A 23,178-nucleotide genomic window follows, 5' to 3' on the forward strand; every position below is an offset into this window, starting at 1 on the left:
AGGTAAAAAATTAAAATTGAACACAGATTCAGCGATTTGTGAGTCAATGTATATAGTCAATCTTCCAGCAAAAGGAGAATGATACTAATGAAGAAAAAAAGTTTGAAGAAATAATTAACTGTCCATTTTACAGATTTGTTGAAAGTCATACATTGACATGTACAATGTCCAAGATGATCAGCAAATGCAAAATAGGATGAGCTTTAAGAACCGTGCCCATGCACATCATAATCATAATTCAACTAGTCAAAACCAAAAAAAAAAAAAAGAGAGAGAAAGAAAGAGAGATGCCATTTTACATAAAGAGGGAAAACAATTAGAATGATTACAGATTTCATATCAGAAACCATCACAGTCAGAAGATTTTAAAGTTCTGAGAGACAGAGCCAACCTAGAATTCTGGATATATTCTTCAGGAATGGGATTCCTGGGTGGCTCAGTCAGTTGTCTGACCCTTGATTTTGACTCAGGTCAAAATCTCATGGTTTATGGGATCAAGCCCCACGTTGGTCTCTGCACTGGCAGTGCAGGTCCTACTTGGGATTCTCTCCCACATGGCCCTCCCCAACTCATTCTCTCTCTCTCCCTCTCTCTCTCTCGAAATTTTTTTTTAAAGGAATGAGAGCAAAATAAAGTCATTCTTAGAGGAAGGAACATGGGAAGAGTTTGTGCCCAGCAGGTCTGCTCCACAAGAAATGGTAAGTTCTTCAGACAGAAGGAATTAATTCTAGAAGGAAGCCGGGAAGTTCAAGAAAAAGAGATGAGAAAAAAAGGTAGATAACTAGGCAAATACATACTTCTTTCCTCTTACATTCATTACCATACGTATGGCTGTTGAAAGCAAAGCCAATAATGTTGTCTCGGAAGCTTTGAATATATGTAGGTGTAATACATACAACACATACAACATGTGAGGGTGAAGGCCCTAGACACTTGTAAGGCTTCTGTGTTTCTCTGAAAGAAGTAAAATATTAACTCTATGTAGAGTCTGTGAAATTAGGTGTGTATAATACCTACAACAGCTACTTTAAAAACAACATATGGAGCGGCAAGATGGCGGCTTAGGAGGACGCTGGGCTCACCGCACGTCCTGCTGATCACTTAGATTCCATCTACACCTGCCTAAATAACCCAGAAAACCGCCAGAGGATTAGCAGAACGGAGTCGCCGGAGCCAAACGCAGACGAGAGGCCCACGGAAGAGGGTAGGAAGGGCGGCGAGGCGGTGCGCGCTCCACGGACTGGCGGGAGGGAGCCGGGGCGGAGGGGCGGCTCGCCGGCCAAGCAGAGCCCCCGAGTCTGGCTTGCAAAAGCGGAGGGGCCTGACGGACTGTGTTCCCACAACAAGCGCGACTTAGCGTCTGGGAGGTCATAAGTTAACAGCTCTGCTCGGAAAGCGGGAAGGCTGGAGGACAAAGGGAGGGAGAGCTGCTGAGCCCCCTGACGACAGAGCTCAGTTTGGTGGGGAACAAAGGCGCTCGCCAGCGCCATCTCCCCCGCCCATCCCCCAGCCGAAATCCCAAAGGGAACTGGTTCCTGCCAGGGAACTTGCTCGCTCCGCGCAAACACCCAACTCTGCGCTTCTGCGGAGCCAAACCTCCGGCAGCGGATCTGACTCCCTCCCGCTGCCACAGGGCCCCTCCTGAAGTGGATCACCTAAGGAGAAGCGATCTAAGCCTGCCCCTCCTGCCCCCGAGCACCTTGCCTACCCACCCCAGCTAATACGCCAGATCCCCAGCATCACAAGCCTGGCAGGGTGCAAGTAGCCCAGACGAGCCACACCACCCCACAGTGAATCCCGCCCCTAGGAGAGGGGAAGAGAAGGCACACACCAGTCTGACTGTGGCCCCAGCGGTGGGCTGGGGGCAGACATCAGGTCTGACTGCGGCCCCGCCCACCAACTCCAGGTATACACCACAGCACAGGGGAAGTGCCCTGCAGGTCCTCACCACGCCAGGGACTATCCAAAATGACCAAGCGGAAGAATTCCCCTCAGAAGAATCTCCAGGAAATAACAACAGCTAATGAGCTGATCAAAAAGGACTTAAATAACATAACAGAAAGTGAATTTAGAATAATAGTCATAAAATTAATCGCTGGGCTTGAAAACAGTATACAGGACAGCAGAGAATCTCTTGCTACAGAGATCAAGGGACTAAGGAACAGTCACGAGGAGCTGAAAAACGCTTTAAACGAAATGCATAACAAAATGGAAACCACCACAGCTCGGCTTGAAGAGGCAGAGGAGAGAATAGGTGAACTAGAAGATAAAGTTATGGAAAAAGAGGAAGCTGAGAAAAAGAGAGATAAAAAAATCCAGGAGTATGAGGGGAAAATTAGAGAATTAAGTGATACACTAAAAAGAAATAATATACGCATAATTGGTATCCTAGAGGAGGAAGAGAGAGGGAAAGGTGCTGAAGGGGTACTTGAAGAAATAATAGCTGAGAACTTCCCTGAACTGGGGAAGGAAAAAGGCATTGAAATCCAAGAGGCACAGAGAACTCCCTTCAGATGTAACTTGAATCGATCTTCTGCACGACATATCAGTGAAACTGGCAAAATACAAGGATAAAGAGAAAATTCTGAAAGCAGCAAGGGGTAAACGTGCCCTCACATATAAAGGGAGACCTATAAGACTCGTGACTGATCTCTCTTTTGAAACTTGGCAGGCCAGAAAGAATTGGCACGAGATTTTCAGGGTGCTAGACAGAAAAAATATGCAGCCAAGAATCCTTTATCCAGCAAGTCTGTCATTTAGAATAGAAGGAGAGATAAAGGTCTTCCCAAACAAACAAAAACTGAAGGAATTTGTCACCACTAAACCAGCCCTACAAGAGATCCTAAGGGGGACCCTGTGAGACAAAGTCCCAGAGACATCACTATAAGCATAAAACATACAGACATCACAATGACTCTAAACCCGTATCTTTCTATAATAACACTGAATGTAAATGGATTAAATGCGCCAACCAAAAGACATAGGGTATCAGAATGGATAAAAAAACAAGACCCATCTATTTGCTGTCTACAAGAGACTCATTTTAGACCTGAGGACACCTTTAGATTGAGAGTGAGGGGATGGAGAACTATTTATCATGCAACTGGAAGCCAAAAGAAAGCTGGAGTAGCCATACTTATATCAGACAAACTAGACTTTAAATTAAAGGCTGTAACAAGAGATGAAGAAGGACATTATATAATAGTTACAGGGTCTATCCATCAGGAAGAGCTAACAATTATAAATGTCTATGCACCGAATACCGGAGCCCCCAAATATATAAAACAATTACTCATAAACATAAGCAACCTTATTGATAAGAATGTGGTAATTGCAGGGGACTTTAATACACCACTTACAGAAATGGATAGATCATCTAGACGCACGGTCAATAAAGAAACAAGGGCCCTGAATGAGACATTGGATCAGATGGACTTGACAGATATATTTAGAACTCTGCATCCCAAAGCAACAGAATATACTTTCTTCTCGAGTGCACATGGAACATTCTCCAAGATAGATCATATACTGGGTCACAAAACAGCCCTTCATAAGTTTACAAGAATTGAAATTATACCATGCTTACTTTCAGACCACAATGCTATGAAGCTTGAAATCAACCACAGAAAAAAGTCTGGAAAACCTCCAAAAACATGGAGGTTAAAGAACACCCTACTAACGAATGAGTGGTTCAACCAGACAATTAGAGAAGAAATTAAAAAATATATGGAAACAAACGAAAATGAAAATACAACAATCCAAACGCTTTGGGACGCAGCAAAGGCAGTCCTGAGAGGAAAATACATTGCAATCCAGGCCTATCTCAAGAAACAAGAAAAATCCCAAATACAAAATCTAACAGCACACCTAAAGGAACTAGAAGCAGAACAGCAAAGGCAGCCTAAGCCCAGCAGAAGAAGAGAAATAATAAAGATCAGAGCAGAAATAAACAATATAGAAACTAAAAAAACTGTAGAGCAGATCAACGAAACCAAGAGTTGGTTTTTTGAAAAAATAAACAAAATTGACAAACCTCTAGCCAGGCTTCTCAAAAAGAAAAGGGAGATGACCCAAATAGATAAAATCATGAATGAAAATGGAATTATTACAACCAATCCCTCAGAGATACAAACAATTATCAGGGAATACTATGAAAAATTATATGCCAACAAATTGGACAACCTGGAAGAAATGGACAAATTCCTGAACACCCACACTCTTCCAAAACTCAATCAGGAGGAAATAGAAAGCTTGAACAGACCCATAACCAGTGAAGAAATTGAATCGGTTATCAAAAATCTCCCAACAAATAAGAGTCCAGGACCAGATGGCTTCCCAGGGGAGTTCTACCAGACGTTTAAAGCAGAGATAATACCTATCCTTCTCAAGCTATTCCAAGAAATAGAAAGGGAAGGAAAACTTCCAGACTCATTCTATGAAGCCAGTATTACTTTGATTCCTAAACCAGACAGAGACCCAGTAAAAAAAGAGAACTACAGGCCAATATCCCTGATGAATATGGATGCAAAAATTCTCAATAAGGTACTAGCAAATCGAATTCAACGGCATATAAAAAGAATTATTCACCATGATCAAGTGGGATTCATTCCTGGGCAGCAGGGCTGGTTCAACATTCGCAAATCAATCAACGTGATACATCACATTAACAAAAAAAAAAAAAAAAAGAGAAGAACCATATGATCCTGTCAATCGATGCAGAAAAGGCCTTCGACAAAATCCAGCACCCTTTCTTAATAAAAACCCTTGAGAAAGTCGGGATAGAAGGAACATACTTAAAGATCATAAAAGCCATTTATGAAAAGCCCACAGCTAACATCATCCTCAACGGGGAAAAACTGAGAGCTTTTTCCCTGAGATCAGGAACACGACAAGGATGCCCACTCTCACCGCTGCTGTTTAACATAGTGCTGGAAGTTCTAGCATCAGCAATCAGACAACAAAAGGAAATCAAAGGCATCAAAATTGGCAAAGATGAAGTCAAGCTTTCGCTTTTTGCAGATGACATGATATTATACATGGAAAATCCAATAGACTCCACCAAAAGTCTGCTAGAACTGATACATGAATTCAGCAAAGTTGCAGGATACAAAATCAATGTACAGAAATCAGTTGCATTCTTATACACTAACAATGAAGCAACAGAAAGACAAATAAAGAAACTGATCCCATTCACAATTGCACCAAGAAGCATAAAATACCTAGGAATAAATCTAACCAAAGATGTAAAGGATCTGTATGCTGAAAACTATAGAAAGCTTATGAAGGAAATTGAAGAAGATTTAAAGAAATGGAAAGACATTCCCTGCTCATGGATTGGAAAAATAAATATTGTCAAAATGTCAATACTACCCAAAGCTATCTACACATTCAATGCAATCCCAATCAAAATTGCACCAGCATTCTTCTCGAAACTAGAACAAGCAATCCTAAAATTCATATGGAACCACAAAAGGCCCCGAATAGCCAAAGGAATTTTGAAGAAGAAGACCAAAGCAGGAGGCATCACAATCCCAGACTTTAGCCTCTACTACAAAGCTGTCATCATCAAGACAGCATGGTATTGGCACAAAAACAGACACATAGACCAATGGAATAGAATAGAAACCCCAGAACTAGACCCACAAACGTACGGCCAACTCATCTTTGACAAAGCAGGAAAGAACATCCAATGGAAAAAAGACAGTCTCTTTAACAAATGGTGCTGGGAGAACTGGACAGCAACATGCAGAAGGTTGAAACTAGACCACTTTCTCACACCATTCACAAAAATAAACTCAAAATGGATAAAGGACCTAAATGTGAGACAGGAAACCATCAAAACCTTAGAGGAGAAAGCAGGAAAAGACCTCTCCGACTCAGCCATAGCAATCTCTTACTCGACACATCCCCAAAGGCAAGGGAATTAAAAGCAAAAGTGAATTACTGGGACCTTATGAAGATAAAAAGCTTCTGCACAGCAAAGGAAACAACCAACAAAACTAAAAGGCAACCAACGGAATGGGAAAAGATATTCGCAAATGACATATCGGACAAAGGGCTAGTATCCAAAATCTATAAAGAGCTCACCAAACTCCACACCCGAAAAACAAATAACCCAGTGAAGAAATGGGCAGAAAACATGAATAGACACTTTTCTAAAGAAGACATCCGGATGGCCAACAGGCACATGAAAAGATGTTCAGCGTCGCTCCTTATCAGGGAAATACAAATCAAAACCACACTCAGGTATCACCTCACCCCAGTCAGAGTGGCCAAAATGAACAAATCAGGAGACTATAGATGCTGGAGAGGATGTGGAGAAACGGGAACCCTCTTGCACTGTTGGTGGGAATGCAAATTGGTGCAGCCGCTCTGGAAAGCAGTGTGGAGGTTCCTCAGAAAATTAAAAATAGACCTACCCTATGACCCAGCAATAGCACTGCTAGGAATTTATCCAAGGGATACAGGAGCACTGATGCATAGGGCCACTTGTACCCCAATGTTCATAGCAGCACTCTCAACAATAGCCAAATTATGGTAAGAGCCTAAATGTCCACCAACTGATGAATGGATAAAGAAATTGTGGTTTATATACACAATGGAATATTACGTGGCAATGAGAAAAAATGAAATATGTCCTTTTGTAGCAACGTGGATGGAACTGGAAAGTGTGATGCTAAGTGAAATAAGCCATACAGAGAAAGACAGATACCATATGGTTTCACTCTTATGTGGATCCTGAGAAACTTAACAGGAACCCATGGGGGAGGGGAAGGAAAAAAAAAAAAAAAGAGGTTAGAATGGGAGAGAGCCAAAGCATAAGAGACTGTTAAAAGCTGAGAACAAACTGAGGGTTGATGGGGGGTGGGAGGGAGGAGAGGGTGGGTAATGGGTATTGAGGAGGGCACCTTTTGGGATGAGCACTGGGTGTTGTATGGAAACCAATTTGTCAATAAATTTCATTAAAAAAAAAACATATGGAGATACAGAGTTATAGTTACCAATAGGTAAAATGGAATGCTTAGGGGCACCTGGGTGGCTCAGTTGGTTAAGCATCTGACTCAATCTCAGCTCAGGTCTTGAGTTCAAGCCCCACATTGGGCTCCACCTTGGGTGTGGAGCCTCCTTAAAAAGTAATTAATTTAAAAAGTGGAATACTTAAAAATATACCAAAAAGCCAAAAGAAAGCAGGAGAGGGAAAACTGAAGAACAAACAATAAGAGGGGGACAGAAAGCAAAGAGTAAAATGATAAACCTAAAATCAACCTTATCAATAATTACATTAAATGTAAACGGTGAAAGCACAATTAAATGGCAGAGACTGTAGGACTGGATTAACACCACCATGACCCAACTATGTGCAGTCTACAGGAGGTAAAAGGAGAAAGAATACATTTTGCAAACATTAATCAGAAGTTAAGCTTAAGTAGATTTATTAGTTTCCTATGATTGCTATAACAAATAGCCACACACTTAGTGACTTCCAACAACAAAGATTTGTCTTACAGTTCTGCAGGTCACAGGTACAAAATCACTGGGCTAATGCCAAGGCGTCAACATTGCCACTTGCTTTTGGTAGCTCTGCAGTGAGAATCTGTCCCCATGCCTTTTCAGCTTCCAGAGGCAGCCTGCAGCATGTGGCTCCTGACCCCTTCCTTCCATCACTGCAGCCTCTTGATTCTGTCCTCACATCCCCCACCATTGGCTCTGACCTTTCGCCTCCCTCTAATAAAAAGCCTGTGAATACATTGGGGTCGTCCAGATAATCAGGTACTTTATTTAGTCACATTTCCAAAGTCTCTTTGGCCTGTAAGGTAACATCCTCACAGGTTTCAGGGACTAGGGCATGGATGTCTTAGGGAATTGGGAGGAAGCAGCAACTTTCTATCCACCAAAGTGGCCATACTCTCCAGGACAGTACAGTAAAAGATACCAGGTGAAGTAGGCTTTGGAACAAGAAAGTTATCAGGGATAAAAAGGTCAGTTCACCAAGAAGACGTAGTAATCCTAATCATGTATGCACAAAACCACAGAGCTTCAAACACAGAAAGCAAAAACTGTCAGAAATGAGAGGACAAGTAAGTAATAGTTACTTGTCAGTAAGTATGGTTACTCAACAGTTATGGTCAGGGATTCCCTTGGTAATTGATAGAGCAAAGAGCAAATCAGCAAGGATATAGAAAACCTTAGCTACACTATCAACCAACTTGACCTAATTGACACAGCACTCAACAGCACAATACACAGTCCTTTCAAGTGCACATGGAGTATTGGCCAAGATAGTTCATATCCTTGGATACAAAACAAAGCTCAACTGATTTAAAAGAAGCAATATCTTACATCACTTCTTTTCAGACTCTAATGGAATTTAAGTTAAAATCTATTACTATAAAGATAATCTCAGGGCACCAGAGTGGCTCAGTCGGTCAAATTCCTGACTCTTTGATTCAGCTCACCGTGTGATCCCAGGGTTGTGGGATCGAGCCCCATGTTGGGCTCAGTGCTGAGTGTGGAGCCTGCTTGAGATTCACTCTCTCTCTCTCTCTCTCTCTCTCTCTCCCTCTCTCTCTCTCTCTCTCTCTCTCTCCCTCTCTCTCTCTCTGTCTCTCTGTCTCTCTCTCTCTCTCTCTGCCCCTCTTCCCCACTCATGCTCTCTCTCTCTAAAATAAAAAAAAATTTTAAATAAAAAAAAGATAATCTGGAAAATCTTCAGCTATTTGGAAATTAAACAACACACTTTTAAATAATTCATGGGGCAAAGAGGAGCTCAAGGAAAATTGGAAAATATTTTGAACTGAATGAAAATGAAATCAGCATACTAAACGTTGTGGGATGCAGCTAACACGCGTTTAAGAGGAAAGTATGAGCAATGAGTGTTCATATTTTAAAAAGGGTAGTTTCTAGTCACTAACCTAAGCTTCCATATTAAGACACAAGAAAAGAACAACTCACCCCAAAGTGAGCATGATAAAGGGCAGAAGTTGGTGAAACCAAAAATAGAAAAACAGTAACAAAAGCCAGTGAAACCCACTGCTGATTCTTTAAAAAGACCAATAAATTGACAATGCCTGGCCAGGCTAATCATGAAAAATGGAAGACACAACTTGCCAAAATCTGGAATGAATGACAGGACATCACTACAAACCACACTGACATTAATAGAATATAAGAGAACACTGCAAACTCTGTGCCCCAAAATTTGGCAACTTGAATGGCTCAACTCTCTCTTTTCTTTTTTTCAGTATAGTTGACATACAATGTTACATTAATTTTAGGTTTACAACTTAGTGATTTGACAGCTTTATACATTATGCTATGTTCACCAAATTATAGCTACCCTCTGTCCCATCACATTGCTATTACAGTATCGTTGGCCATAGTCCTTGTGCTGTGCATTTTATTCCTGTGACTCACTCCACAACTGGAATCCTGTATCTCCCACTCCCCTTCACCCATTTTGCTCATTCCTCCACCCTTCTTCCCTCTGGCAACCATGAGTTTGTTCTCTGTATTTGTAGGTCTAATTCTCCTTTTTGTTTGTTTGTTTATTAGATTCTACTTATGAGTGGAGTCATATGGTATTTGTCTCTCTCAGTCTGACTTATTTCACTTGGCATAACAACCTCTAGGTCCTTGAATGGACCAACTCCTGAAAGACAGAAACTACCAAGACTCGTTCAAGAAGAGATAACCTTAATATTCTTTAAAATATTAAATTGCATATGTAGTTAAAACAACTTTCCAACAAGGAAAACTCTCAGCCACAATGTTCTCACTGGCATGTACCACCAAACATTTGGGGGGAAAATACAATTCTACACAATCTCTTCCAGGAAGTAGAAGAGAAAGGAAAACTTTGAACAATATTGTGAGCAAGCATTATTCCAAACTCAAATTAGAAAAAGACAGTACAAGGAAATAAAGCTGCAGAACAGGAGTCCTCAAAAACATAAGTGCTAAAACCCTCACCAAAATATTGATAAATAAAAGCCAACAGTATATGAAAAGGACCCTAGCATCACAACGAAGTGTGATGTATTCTCAGATGACAGGCTAGTTGAACATCTGAAAATCAATAAAGGTAATCCATCGCATTAATAGACTAACAACAAAAACAACAACATCATGATAAATGCATGCACAAAGATTTGATAAATAAAACGCTCAGCTGTATGCACTTATGAGGGAACTTCCTTAATCAGATAAAGAGCATCAACGGGGGCACCTGGGTGGCTCAGTTGGTTAGCGTCCAACTCTTGATTTTGGCCCAGACCTGATCTCACAGTGAGATAGAGCCCCACATTGGGCTCTGCACTGACATCATGGGGCCTGCTTGGGATTCTTTCTCTTCCTCTCTCTCTGTCGCTCCCCCGCTGGTGCTCTCTCTTTCTCTTTCAAAACAAGTAAATAAAAGTTTTTTTGTTTTTTTTTTTTTTTTAAAGAAGAGAATCAGGATGCCTGGGTGGCTCAGTTGGTTAAGTGCCCAACTCTTGGTTTAGGCTCAGGTCATGATCTCACAGTTTGTGAGTTTGAGCCCCACATCAGGCTCTGTACTAACAGCACGGAGCCTGCTTGGGATTCTCTCTCCCTCTCTTTCTGCCCTTCCCCTGCTCGCACCCACTCACTCTCTCTCAAAATAAATAAGTAAACTTAAAAAAAAAGAAGAAGAAGTTCTATGAAAAGCCTTTAACTAATATTCTGAATGCTTTTACCCTGTGAAACAAATTACTGATAGTCTCACAACTTCTATTCAGAACTGGCTAGCAGTAAGACAACTGAAAGAAATAAAGGCATACAGATTAAAGGGGAAGAATATCAATTGAATTTTATTCTGTAAATCAACAAGGAACAATTGGAAATCAAAATTAAAATATTATAATAGCTCCAAAAAGCATACACATGTAGGCATAAGTATAGATGTGTAAGATATGAAGACTGAAAACTATAATACTTGGCTAAAAGAAATTAAAGAACTGGGGCGTCTGGGTGGCGCAGTCGGTTAAGCGTCCGACTTCAGCCAGGTCACGATCTCGCGGTCCGTGGGTTTGAGCCCCGCGTTGGGCTCTGGGCTGATGGCTCAGAGCCTGGAGCCTGTTTCCGATTCTGTGTCTCCCTCTCTCTCTGCCCCTCCCCCGTTCATGCTCTGTCTCTCTCTGTCCCAAAAATAAATAAAAAAAGTTGAAAAAAATTTTTTTAAAAAAATAAAGAACTAAAAAAAGACAGATACCACATTTATTGATTGAAAGACTCAACATTGGGGGTACCTGGCTGGCTCAGTTGGTGGAGCACACAACTCTTGATCTTGGGGTTGTGAGTTCAAGTCCCATGTTGGGTATGGAGCCTACTCAAAATATAAATAAACAAACAAAAGACTCAACATTGTCATAAAAAGAATGAAATCTTGTCATTTGCAATGACATAGATGGAACTAAAGAGTATAATGCTAAGCAAAATAAGTCAGAGTATAATGGTAAGCAAAATAAGTCAGAATTGATTTCACTCATGTGGAATTTAGGAAGCAAAATGAAAGAGCAAAGAGAAAAAAAAAGAAAACCAAGAAACAGACTCAACTATAGAGAACACACTGATGGTCACCAGAGGGGAGGTGGGGGGGGGGACGGGTTAAATAAGGGATGGGGATTAAAGAGTGCATTTATTGTGATGAGCACTGGGTGATGTATGGAATTGTTGAATCACTATGTTGTACACAAACTAATATTACACTGTATGTTAACTAACTGGAATTAAAATTTAAAAAAAAAAGACTCAACATAGTCAAGATATCAGGTCTCTCTAAACTGATATGCAAGCCAAATCAAAACCCCAACTAGCTGGGGCACCTGGCTGACTCAGTCGGAAGAGCAAATGACTCTTGATCTCGGGGTCATGTACTACAACCCCATGTTGGATTACTTAATTAAATAAATAATTTTTTAAAAATCCCAACTAGCTGTTTTAGCAGCTGACAGGCTGATACTAACATGTATGTGGAAATATGAAAGCAATAATAGGGGCACCTGGGTGGCTCAGTTGGTTGAGTGTCCAACTTGATTTTGGCTCATATTGTGATCCCAGGGTCGTGGGATCAAGCCCCTCATCGGGCTTTGTGCTGACGGTTTGGAGCCTGCTTGGGTTTCTCTCTCTCTCCCTCTCTCTGCCCCTCCCCCATTCATGCACTCTTTCTCTCTCTCAAAACAAATAAACTTAAAAAAAAAAAGAGCAATAATAGCACAACAATTCCGAAAAGGAATAAAATTGGACATCTTCTTACTCCAAGATTTTCTGTGAAAGGAACAAATGTAATGGATGGTGTGGTATTTGCATAGAGATAGGAAGGTGGAAAAAAGAAACAATAGAGATGCCAGAGGTAAACATGTATGATTGGTTGACTTTTAACAAAGGGACAAAAAGGAGGAAATTGAGGAAAAGATAATAGCTTCAACAAATGTTGCTGGAACAACCAGATACCTTTTTGGAAAAAAAAAAATGAACCTAGACCTTTACCTCACATCATACACAATAATTCACATGAAGTGGATCTAAGACCTAATAGCAAAAGTCAAAACCATAAAGCATCTAAAAGAAAATATTTTTGGGAATGCAAGCTGGTGCAGCTACTGTGGAAAACAGTATGGAGGTTCCTCAAAAAACTAAAAATAGAACTACCCTACGACCCAGCAATTGCACTACTAGGTATTCATCCACGGGATACAGGTGTGCTGTTTCGAAGGGACACGTCACCCCAATGTTTATAGCAGCACTATCAACAATAGCCAAAGTATGGAAAGAGCCCAAATGTCCATCGATGGATGAATGGATAAAGAAGATGTGATATATAGATAGATAGATATAGATAGATATAGATATAGATATAGATATAGATATAGATATAGATTAGATATAGATATAGATATAGATATAGATATATACAGTGGAGTATTACTCGGCAATCAAAAAGAATGAAATCTTGCCATTTGCAACTATGTGGATGGAACTGGAGGGTATTATGCTAAGTGAAATTAGTCAGAGAAAGACAAAAATCATATGAGTTCACTCATATGAGGACTTTAAGAAACAAAACAGATGAACATAAGGGAAGGGAAACAAAAATAATATAAAAACAGGGAGGGGGACAAAACAGAGGAGACTCATAAATATGGAGAACAAACTAAGGGTTGCTGGAGGGGTTGTGTGGGGGGGGGTGGGCTAAATGGACAAGGGGCATTAAGGAATCTACTGAAATCATTGTTTCACTATATGCTAACTAATTTGGATGTAAATTTTAAAAATATATAAATAAATACAATTAAAAAAAGAAAGTTATCAGAATGAAAAAAAGAAAACATTTTAAAAAATCTTTACAACTTTGGATTAGACAAAAATTTCTTAGTGAGGAACAAAAAGCACAAACAATAACCAAAAAAGATTCTTGGACTGCATAAAACTAAAGACGTATGCTCTTCAAAAGACGGAATTGATAATGGAAACAGCAAGCCAAGACTAAGAAAAGTCTGTGTGTATCTGTGCATGTCTGATAAAGGATTATATATAGAACAAATAAGGACTTTTACAAATAATAACAAACCCCCCCATATGAGCAAAACAATTTGAACAGACATTTCTCAAAGAAGATATATAAATAACAATGAAGACATGAAAAATGCTCAACATCTATAATTATTAGAGGAATGAAAATTTAAAAGATATCAATAAAATGGATGAGTTTTTCAGAACATATTGCACAAAAGAGTGCAGATGTGACAGAGCACATGTTTATGATTTCATTCCTGTGAAGTTCTACAATGAGCAGGACTAACCCGTAGAGAAGGAAAGCTGGTTGCTGTTTACTTCCATCAGGTTGACCGACAAACTCAGCATGGAATTTTAAGGAGTGATGGCAATGTTTTAGTATTGATTGTGGTGGTGGTTTTTAAATGAGTTCTGCATTTGCCAAAGGTGAACACACTGCACACCTAAAGGGGTACATCTTACAACTCAGTGCACACACACACACACACACACACACTAGTTAGGCTCCATCAGTGTCCATTCCACCGGGGATGAAATCCTCTTGCAACCACTTGTCTGATTTGCTTCCATAGGAATGAAACACTACTAAGGACTTGGTGTCGGTCTCCGCTGCTGAAGCGATGGACGTTGAGCAGTGTGTGTAGTTCAGTCACTCTTGGTGAAAGGCATACCATAATATGAGACTCCCAAGTGCCCTCTGTCTTCTGCCACCTGTCCATAGGCCCCTGCATAAACACTGGGAAAGGAAAAACAGAGGCTGGCTGACATCTGCCCAATAAGCCACGTTGCCCTCTTGGCCATTAAGGACCATATGTACAGGGGGCTCTCTTGGGGACATTTATATCTGATTCAAAGACCCAAGTGCTTTGTGCCCACCCCTACACATCTATGCATACACATGCCTCCTTCCTGGATATCCCTATCTCCTCCCTACCTGATTCTGCTCCTTCCAGTCCCCTGACCATGGAGGTGAGGCATTTGCTACTATCCAGGAGTCTGTGTACATCACATCTAGCCAGATCTCTTTCCACAAAAAGTGTATTATTGTTTCATCCTGCTTATTACTCATATACCTGCTCACTAAGGGCATTTTCCCTCACTGACATTTTTCAGAGTCCCATCAGTGTAGCTGTAGAGCAACACTACTCCAAAACCTGACACCGCCCCAACACAAGCCAGGCCACGCAGCTGTTGATGACCCCCGAAGAGAGGCGTCATTGTGAGAGCCTAGGTGTGTCCTCTGGACCTTTTCATGGCCACAGGCCTACCACTCACCCAACAGTGGGTTGCAAACTTACCAAAGGGTGGAAATGGCCACAGCTAGCTCATCGTGGACACTTCCAGTTGTGTACACACACGTGTCTCTCGTCAGTCATACAGTTTCTATTGGGATCAGGGGCATCTTTTTATTTTTGTATTTTTTTATTATTTTTTTAAGAAGCTTTAATTCACTTTATTTTTCTTGTACAAAACTGTGTGGTGGACACCAGAAGCAGCTTTTTAAATGGTGCCTAGCTGCCTTGTGTGGGTGATGTGTTGACATGAGCCCAAAGCCCATTTGGGCTCGGCAGAAGGGTCACACAGCATCCTGACACACACGCCTACTCCCAGCAGCAAGATTGGGCAGGTCATGGACAGGCCACGGGGGTCCTGGTGGATATGAAAAAGTTGTGCTTATGATAGACTCTAGCCTATCAGGTGTGCATTATGTCTAAAAAAACCAATGTACATACCTTAATTTAAAAATACTTTATTGCTGGGGCACCTGGGTGGCTCAGTCGGTTAAGCATCTGACTTCGGCTCAGGTCATGATCTCGCGGTTCGTGAGTTCAAGCCCCACATCAGGCTCCGTGCTGACAGCTCAGAGCCTGGAGCCTGCTTTGGATACTGTCTCTCCCTCTCTCTCTACCCCTCCCCCAGTCGTGCTCTGTCTGTCTGTCTCTCTCTCTCTCAAAAATAATAAACATTAAAAAAATAAAAATGCTTTGTTGCTAACAAATGTTAACCATCAGCTGAACTTATAGCGAGTCATAACCCTTCTGCTGACGGAGGGTCTTGCCTCCATGTTGGTGGCTGCTGACTGGTCAGGGTGGTGGTTGCTGGAGACAGGGTGGCTGCGCCAATCTCTTCAAGATGACAACAGGGAAGTTTTTCACAACAGTTGACTCTTCCTGTCACAGTTTCTCTGTAGCAGGTTTCATACCATTTTACCCACAGTAGACTTCTTCCTAAATGGGAGTCCATTCTTTCAAATCCCGCTGCTTTACTAAGTTCGCGTGAGGTTCTAAATCCTTTGTTGTCATTTCTACAGTATTCACAGCATCTTCTCCAGGAGTCAGTTCCATCTGAGGAAACCGCTTTCTTTGCTCATCCTTCAGGAGTGAGTCCTCATCCATTAAAGTTTTGTCATGAGAGCAGAGCGATGTAATCTCTTCTTCAGGCTCCACTTCTAATTGAGCTTCTCTTGCTGTTTCCACCACATCTGCAGTTATGTCCTCCACCGAAGTCTTGAACCCCTCAACGTTGTAATCAACTTCTTCCAAACTCCTATTGATGTGGATATGTTGACCTCTTCCCATGAATCACGAATGTCCCTCGTGGCATCTAGAATGCTGAGTCTTTTCCAGAAGGTTTTCAACTGACTTCGCCCAGATCCATCAGACGAATCACTGTCTATGGCAGCTATATGCTTACGAAATGTATGTCTTTATTGCTAAGACTTGAAAGTTGAAATTCCTCCTTGATCCACGGGCGGCAGGATGCGTGCTGTGTCTGCAGGCATGAAAACAGCGTTCCTCTCATTGTGCATCCCCATCAGAGCTCTTGGGTGACCGGGTACACTGTCAGGGAACAGTCATATTTTAAAGGATTTTTTTTTCCCTGAGCGGTAGGTCTCCACAGTGGGCTTAAAATATTCAGTAACCCCGTGGTAAAGAGATGTGCTGTCATCCAGGCTTTGCTGCTCTGTTTATGGAGCAACATTCTTAAGGGCCCTGGGATTTTCAGAGTGGTCACTGAGCTCTGACTTCCACTTAAAGTCAGCAGCTGCGTTAGCCCCTAACAGGAGTTGGGCTGTCCTCTGAAGCTTTGAAGCCAGGCCTTGACTTGCCCTGTCTGGCGATGAGAGTCCTATGTGGCATCTTCTTCCAGTAGGAGGCTGTTTCGTCTACACTGGAAATCTGTTGTTTGGTGTAACCACCTTCACAAGTGATCTCAGCGAGCTCTGGAGAACCTGTTGCAGCTTCTCCATCAGCACTTGCTGCCTCACCTTGCACCTGATGTTATGGAGATGCCTTCTTTCCTTCAGCCTCCTGAAGCACCTCTGCCAGCTTCAGACTGGTCTTCTGCCGCCTCCCCGCCTCTCTCAGCATTCACAGCATTGAAGGGAGTCAGGGCCTTGCTCTGGAGTAGCACTTCCAACATCCTTCACGAATTTCTCCTTTGCGTTTACAGCGGGGATGTCTGGCACCACAGGCCTAGCTTCTGGCCATCTTGGCCTTCGACCTGCCTTCCCCATTGAGCTTAAGCACTTCTCGTTTCTTCTGATTTAAAGGGAGAGACGTATGACTCCTCCTCTCACTTGAACACTTGGAGCCACTGTAGGGGTATTAATGGGCCCAATCTCACCACTGTTGTGTCTTTGGGAACAGGGAGGCCCACGGAGAGGGAGAGAGATGGGGAATAGCCGGCCAGTGGAGCAGTTGGAACACACACAACATTTATTAAGTTTTCCCTCTTATTAGGGTGTGATTCGTGGCGCCCCAAACCAATGACAATGGGAACGTCAAAGATCACTGCTCACCCATCACCATCACGAATATAATAATCATGATAAGTCTTGAAGTACTGGGATAATTACCAAAATGTGACCCAGAGACACGAAGTGAGCAAATGCTGTTGGGAAAATGGCACCAGTATATTTGCTTGACGCAGGGTTGCCCAAACCTTCAGTCTGTAGAAAACTCAGAGCGCCTTGTGTGGAGCGCCATGAAGGGAGAGTGCCAGTCTTTCCTCCAGCCCCTTCCCGTCTGTAGAAACACCATTCATGCCAGCGGTGCACTGATCACCATTAGAAGTATGCATGCATTGACGTACTTAGTCTCCACATGCGTTGACGTACTTGGTCCCCACATGCGTTGACGTATTTAGTCCCCACATACATTCACGTACTTAGTCCCCACAGGTGTTCACGTAGTCTCCAGCACTGCTTCAGGAGCCCCGCCAGGGACGCTGCCCTCCCTCATGACAAGGAGTCACTAATACGGTCATCAGACCTGTTGTGCGGAGGCAGATCTGAGGCACCAAGCTTGCCCAAGATTACACGATATGGAAACCAGCGAAGACCAGGCAAAGGAGAAGAAACAACGGCCACTGTGGCCAAAACACAAAGGCAGGCAGAGGAGTGGGAAATCTCAAAGTGCAGACCGAGGAAAGCAGGTGCCCCCTGCCCGGAGCCTGTGGGACCAGGGGAGCTGAGGCAGGCTCACTGCAAGTCGCTGTCTTACCTTAGTGGCTATGGGAGCATATTTGCCTGTCTCTTGTCGGTCCTAAATTAGAGTCAGGGACACAGATTAGGGGAGCTGGTGGTCACTCCTCAGGCCCTGGCCATTTTGGAGCAATTGTTACAGGGTTATTGTCTGGCTTCCTGCACGGCTACTAGAGCTTGCAGGCAGGCCTTCTGGGCAGGTGGCCACAGGCTGTGGGTCAGAATTCTATCTTGTGTATGGTCTGGCCATCCGTTTGTCGTGCAGTCTCTCAACAAAGGAGGTCAGGCCAAGGCTGGAGCTGAGACGGTCCGGCCCTATGCTCCTAGCGGGCAGTGCCCCCTCCTCTGAGAGGCGGAGAGGCGGCTCCTCTCTAGCCAGACCCGTGGATGGAAGTCCTGCAACCCCTTGCTCGCTAAAATCCCCTGGACAAGTTTTGCAACCGTTCCCTGCCTCAGCTTCCTCCCCTGTGAAATGGGGGTGTTGGAGAGGCCTACCTCATGGGGTCGCGGTGAGGACTGATGAGACAGTCCACACAGACTGCTGAGGGCAATGGCCGCGCAGGAAAGCACTGTCAGCATCATTGTTGTTACCCTCACCATGTATTGCTGTCTTTCAGGCTCCCTTGTTCATTTTTACTTTCTTGTTTAAAGAGTAGCTCCCAGACGAAAAAGCTGTAGGAGGGCAGAAGCCTCATCTTTCCTAGTGATCAGTGTCTTAGGAGAGGCTCAACTATAGTTAATAGTCACTAAATTGTTAAATGTATGAATAACGGGGGTGCCTGGGTGGTTCAGAGGTCCAGCGTCTGACTCTTGGCTCAGGTCATGACCTTGTGGTTCGTGGGATCGGGCCGCACATTGGGCTTCCCACTGGCAGTGAGAAGCCGGCTTGGGATTTGAAATTCTCCCTTTCCCTCTCTCTCTGTCCGTCCCCTGCTTGCACGTGTGCTCTCTCTCTCTCTCTCTCTCTCTCTCTCTCTCAAAATAAATAAAGTTAAATAAATAATTTAAAAACGTTAACTTAAAAAAAGTTAAATATATGAATAACTCTATGTATGCGTCATCAATGATTGACGTTTCTCACAACCCCCTCCTCCAGTTGATTAATTTGCTAGAGCGGCTCACAGAACTCAGAGGAACATGTTACTTACCCGATCACTGTTTCATTACAGAAGAATGTAATGTAATGGAGACGCGTCGGCTAGGTGTGGGGACAGGACGTGGGGCCTCCGTGCACCCTCCGGGTACGCCGCTCTCCCGGAACCTCTCCGATCCCATCCTTTGGCATTTTTATGGTGGCTTCATTACATGGGCACGATTAATTAAATCGCTGGCAGTTTGTGAGCAACCCAACTTTCAGCCACTCTCTCTTCCCTGGAGGCCACTTCATCAATATAAACCCAGGTGTGGTTGAAAGGGCTGTGTTAGAAATATCAAGACACCTTTGTTGCTCTTAAGAAACTGCAAGGGTTTTAGGGGGACTGTGCCAGGAATGGGGCTGAAGACCAAATGTGTATTTCTCATTATAAATCACACCAGTGATCATGGTGAGGCAAATAAATCAAGAAAGAAGGGGCATACAGGAGGGGTGTTCAATTTTCGGGTCAGGTTACCATGGAAGGCCTGAGAAGGTGACATGGAAGGAAAGGCCAGCGGGCAGTGGCGGACAAGACCATGTGGCTACCAGAAGAAGAGCATTCCCGGTAGAGTCATGGGAGCCTGCGTGGAGGGAGCAGCATAAGCAAGGAGGGGGGCACGGATGGGGACGGAGAACGTGCACCGTAGGGCTTTTGCTTTGACTTTGCGATGGAAATTACTGGAGAGTTCTAAAGGGGAGGGACACATCAGACCCACCTATTTACCCAATTACACCAGCCGCCAGCCATGCTGTTGAAAACCGATGACAGGGGCGCTTGGGTGGCTCAGTCGGTTGAGCATCTGACTTCAGCTCAGGTCACGATCTCGCGGTCCGTGAGTTTGAGCCCCACGTCGGGCTCTGGGCTGATGGCTCAGAGCCTGGAGCCTGCTTCCGATTCTGTGTCTCCCTCTCTCTCTGCCCCTCCCCCGTTCATGCTCTGTCTCTCTCTGTCTCAAAAATAAATAAATGTTAAAAAAAAAAAAAAAAAAAAAAGAAAAGAAAACCCATGACAGAGTTGCAAGGGTGGAGTCCAGGGAGAGGAGTCAGGAAGCCACTACAATCATCCACGTGCGTAATGTCGTTGCCTTTGCCAACGTGTTGACCGTGAAGGTGGAGTGAAGTGGTCAGATCGGGTCTACAGTGTTTGGAAGGTAGCACCTATAGGTTTTTCTTAGACCAGTTTTAGGTTCGAAGCAAAGGTACAGAGGAGTGTGCCCCCTGCCCCCACTCATGCACAGCCTGCCTCTCCCATCCTCAACATCCCCTGCCAGAGGGTACATTTGTTACCACCGATGAGCCCACACAACACGTCATCAGCACCGAGGCCGTAAACATCAGGGGTCACTCGTGGTGCTGTGCCTTCTGTGGGTTTGGACAGATAATGATATATACCCAACATTTTGGTCTCACAGAGTAGTTTCACGGGCCTAAAACTTCTCTTTGCTTCCCCTGTTCATCCCTCCTCCCCAACCCATCAGCCACTCATCTTTTCAGTCTCGTTTTGTCTTCTCCACAAAGTCATACAGTTGGAATCGTATGGCATGCAGCCTTTTCAGGCTGGCTTCTCTCACTTAGGAGTGTGCATTTAAGGGTCCTCCATGGGAGCGCCTTGGGGGGCTCAGTCACTTAAGCCTCCGACTCTTGATTTCAGCTCAGGTCGTGATCTCACAGTTTGTGAGCTCGCTGAGAGCACAGAGCCTGCTTTGGGTCTCTTTCCGTCTCTCTCTCCCTCTCCCAAAATAAATAAACTTAAAAAAAAAAAAAAAGGATCCTCTATGTATTTTTGTGGCTTGACATTTCGGCTCTCTTTAGCACTGAATAGCATTCCATCATCTGGAGGGACCACAGTGTATTTTTCATTCATCTACAAAGGACCTTGGTTGCGCCCGAGTGTCGGCAATTGTGAATAACGCCGCACTAAAAACATGCACGTGAAGGTTTTGTGGGGTCATAAATGTCGGACTCCTCTACGTAAATCCAAGGAGCATCACTGCTGGGGACAGTGGCACCCACTGCGGATGGTGAGGGTACACTCAAGTTTTGTGAAAACTCTCCACACCATCCTCCCAAGTGGCTGTGCCACCCTGTTCCCTACCAGCCAGCCGTGAACCAGAGGTCCTGGCGCTCCACGCCTCGTCAGCACTCGGTGGTGTCGCTGTTCTGGATTTCCACCCTTCACGCAGGCATATAGCGGTGTCTCATTGTTGCTTGACTCTGCACGGCTCTGATGGCACAGGGCGTGGGGCACCTTCTCACGCGCTTGCTTGCCAGCTGCAGGACGCCTTCAGCGAGGTGTCCGTCAGGGCCTCCGATCGATTTGTTTTTTGGGCAGATTGTTTCTCATTGTTGACTTCTAAGAGCTACAAAATATTTTGGACGACAGTCCTTTATCAGCTGTCTTGGACAGGACTTTCTCCGTTTTTCATTGTAATGAAGTCCAGCTTACCAATTCTTTCATCGGGCACACCTTTGGTGTTGTGTCTGGAATATCACTGCCACACCCACGGTCATCTACGTTTTCTCATTACCTCCCACAAGTGGTCTAGCTCTGCATTTTATATTGAGGTCTATGATCTATTTTGAGTTAATGTCTGTAAAGGGTATGAGGTCCGTATCTGGATTTTTTGTTTGGTTTTTGCATGTGGATGTCCTTACAAATTTTGTTTAAGCAAGCTCTAGGCCCAACATGGGGCTCAAACTCACGACCCTGAGATCAAGAGTCTACCGAATGGGCCAGCCAGGCATCCACATGTTTTTTAGTGAGGAATTTTTGAGAGAAGACATAGGTACTGAGTACTGAGTCAACTAAGTACTTTGTTGGAGAGAAGAGAGAGCCTGGAGAAGATATTTACAAGCCAGTTACCAAAGAGGCACAAAGAACAAAGCGTTAACCAGGCTGGGGTTAGTGTCCTGGTTTAAATTAATCTGAGATTACTGGCAGTTGTGGTTCTAGCAAATGTGTTTACTGTGAAGGGTAGGAGAGAAAGAAGAAACTGGGGGCACAGACTGAGAAACTAGAGAAACAGACTTTCAGCCCCAGAATCATTAACCATGTGACTAGACTTCAGTAACGAAATCTATTTGACAAACCTATACATTTAAAATATACGTAGGGGCACCTGGGGTGGCTCAGTTGGCTGAGTAACCGACTTCAGCTCAGGTCATGATCTCACGGTCTGTGAGTTCAAGCCCCGTGTCAGGCTCTGTGCTGACAGCTCAGAGCCTGGAGCCTGCTTCAAATTCTGTGCCTCCCTCTCTCTCTGCCCCAACCCACTTACATTCTGTCTCTGTCTCTCTCAAAAATGAAGATTAAAAACAAAATTTTTTTTAATAAAAAAAATAAAAAAGAATTTGGGAGCACCTGGGTGGCTTAGTCAGTTGGGCATCTGACTCTTGAATTTGGCTCAACTCATGGTCCCAGGGTCATGGAGTCAAGCCCCACGTCAGGCTCTGCGCCGAGTGTGGAGCCTGCTTAGGATTCTCTGTCTCTCTCTGCTTCTCCTCCCCCAACAATTGCACACACACTCTCTCTAAAATTAGAAGAAAACAGGCACCTGGGTGGCTCAGTTGGTTAAGTGTCCAGCTTCCACTCAGGTCACGATCTCGCGGTTTGTGAGTTCAAGCCCCATGTCCGGCTCTGTGCTGACGACTCGGAGCCTGCTTCAGATTCTACGTCTCCCCTTCTCTCTGTCCCTCCCATGCTCATGCTCTGTCTCTGTTTCTCAATAATAAATAAACGTTAAAATTAGGGGAAAAAAAGAGGGGGGAGTCCCTGAGTGGCTCAGTGGGTTAAGCATCCAACTTCAGCTCAGACCATGATCTCATGGCTTCTGGGTGTGAACCCCACCTTGGGCTCTGTACTGACAGCTCAGAACCTGGAGCTGTTTCGGATTCTGTGTCTCCCTCTCTCTCTGCCCCTCCCTGGCTCGCGATCTGTTTGTCTCTCTTAAAAATAAGTATTTAAAAAAATTTTTTTTTTAAATTAAAAAAAAAAGTATAGGTGTAGGGTAAAAATAATTCTAAAAAT

Source organism: Prionailurus bengalensis, chromosome E2 (assembly GCF_016509475.1).
Source record: "Prionailurus bengalensis isolate Pbe53 chromosome E2, Fcat_Pben_1.1_paternal_pri, whole genome shotgun sequence".
Classification (NCBI taxonomy): domain Eukaryota; kingdom Metazoa; phylum Chordata; class Mammalia; order Carnivora; family Felidae; genus Prionailurus; species Prionailurus bengalensis.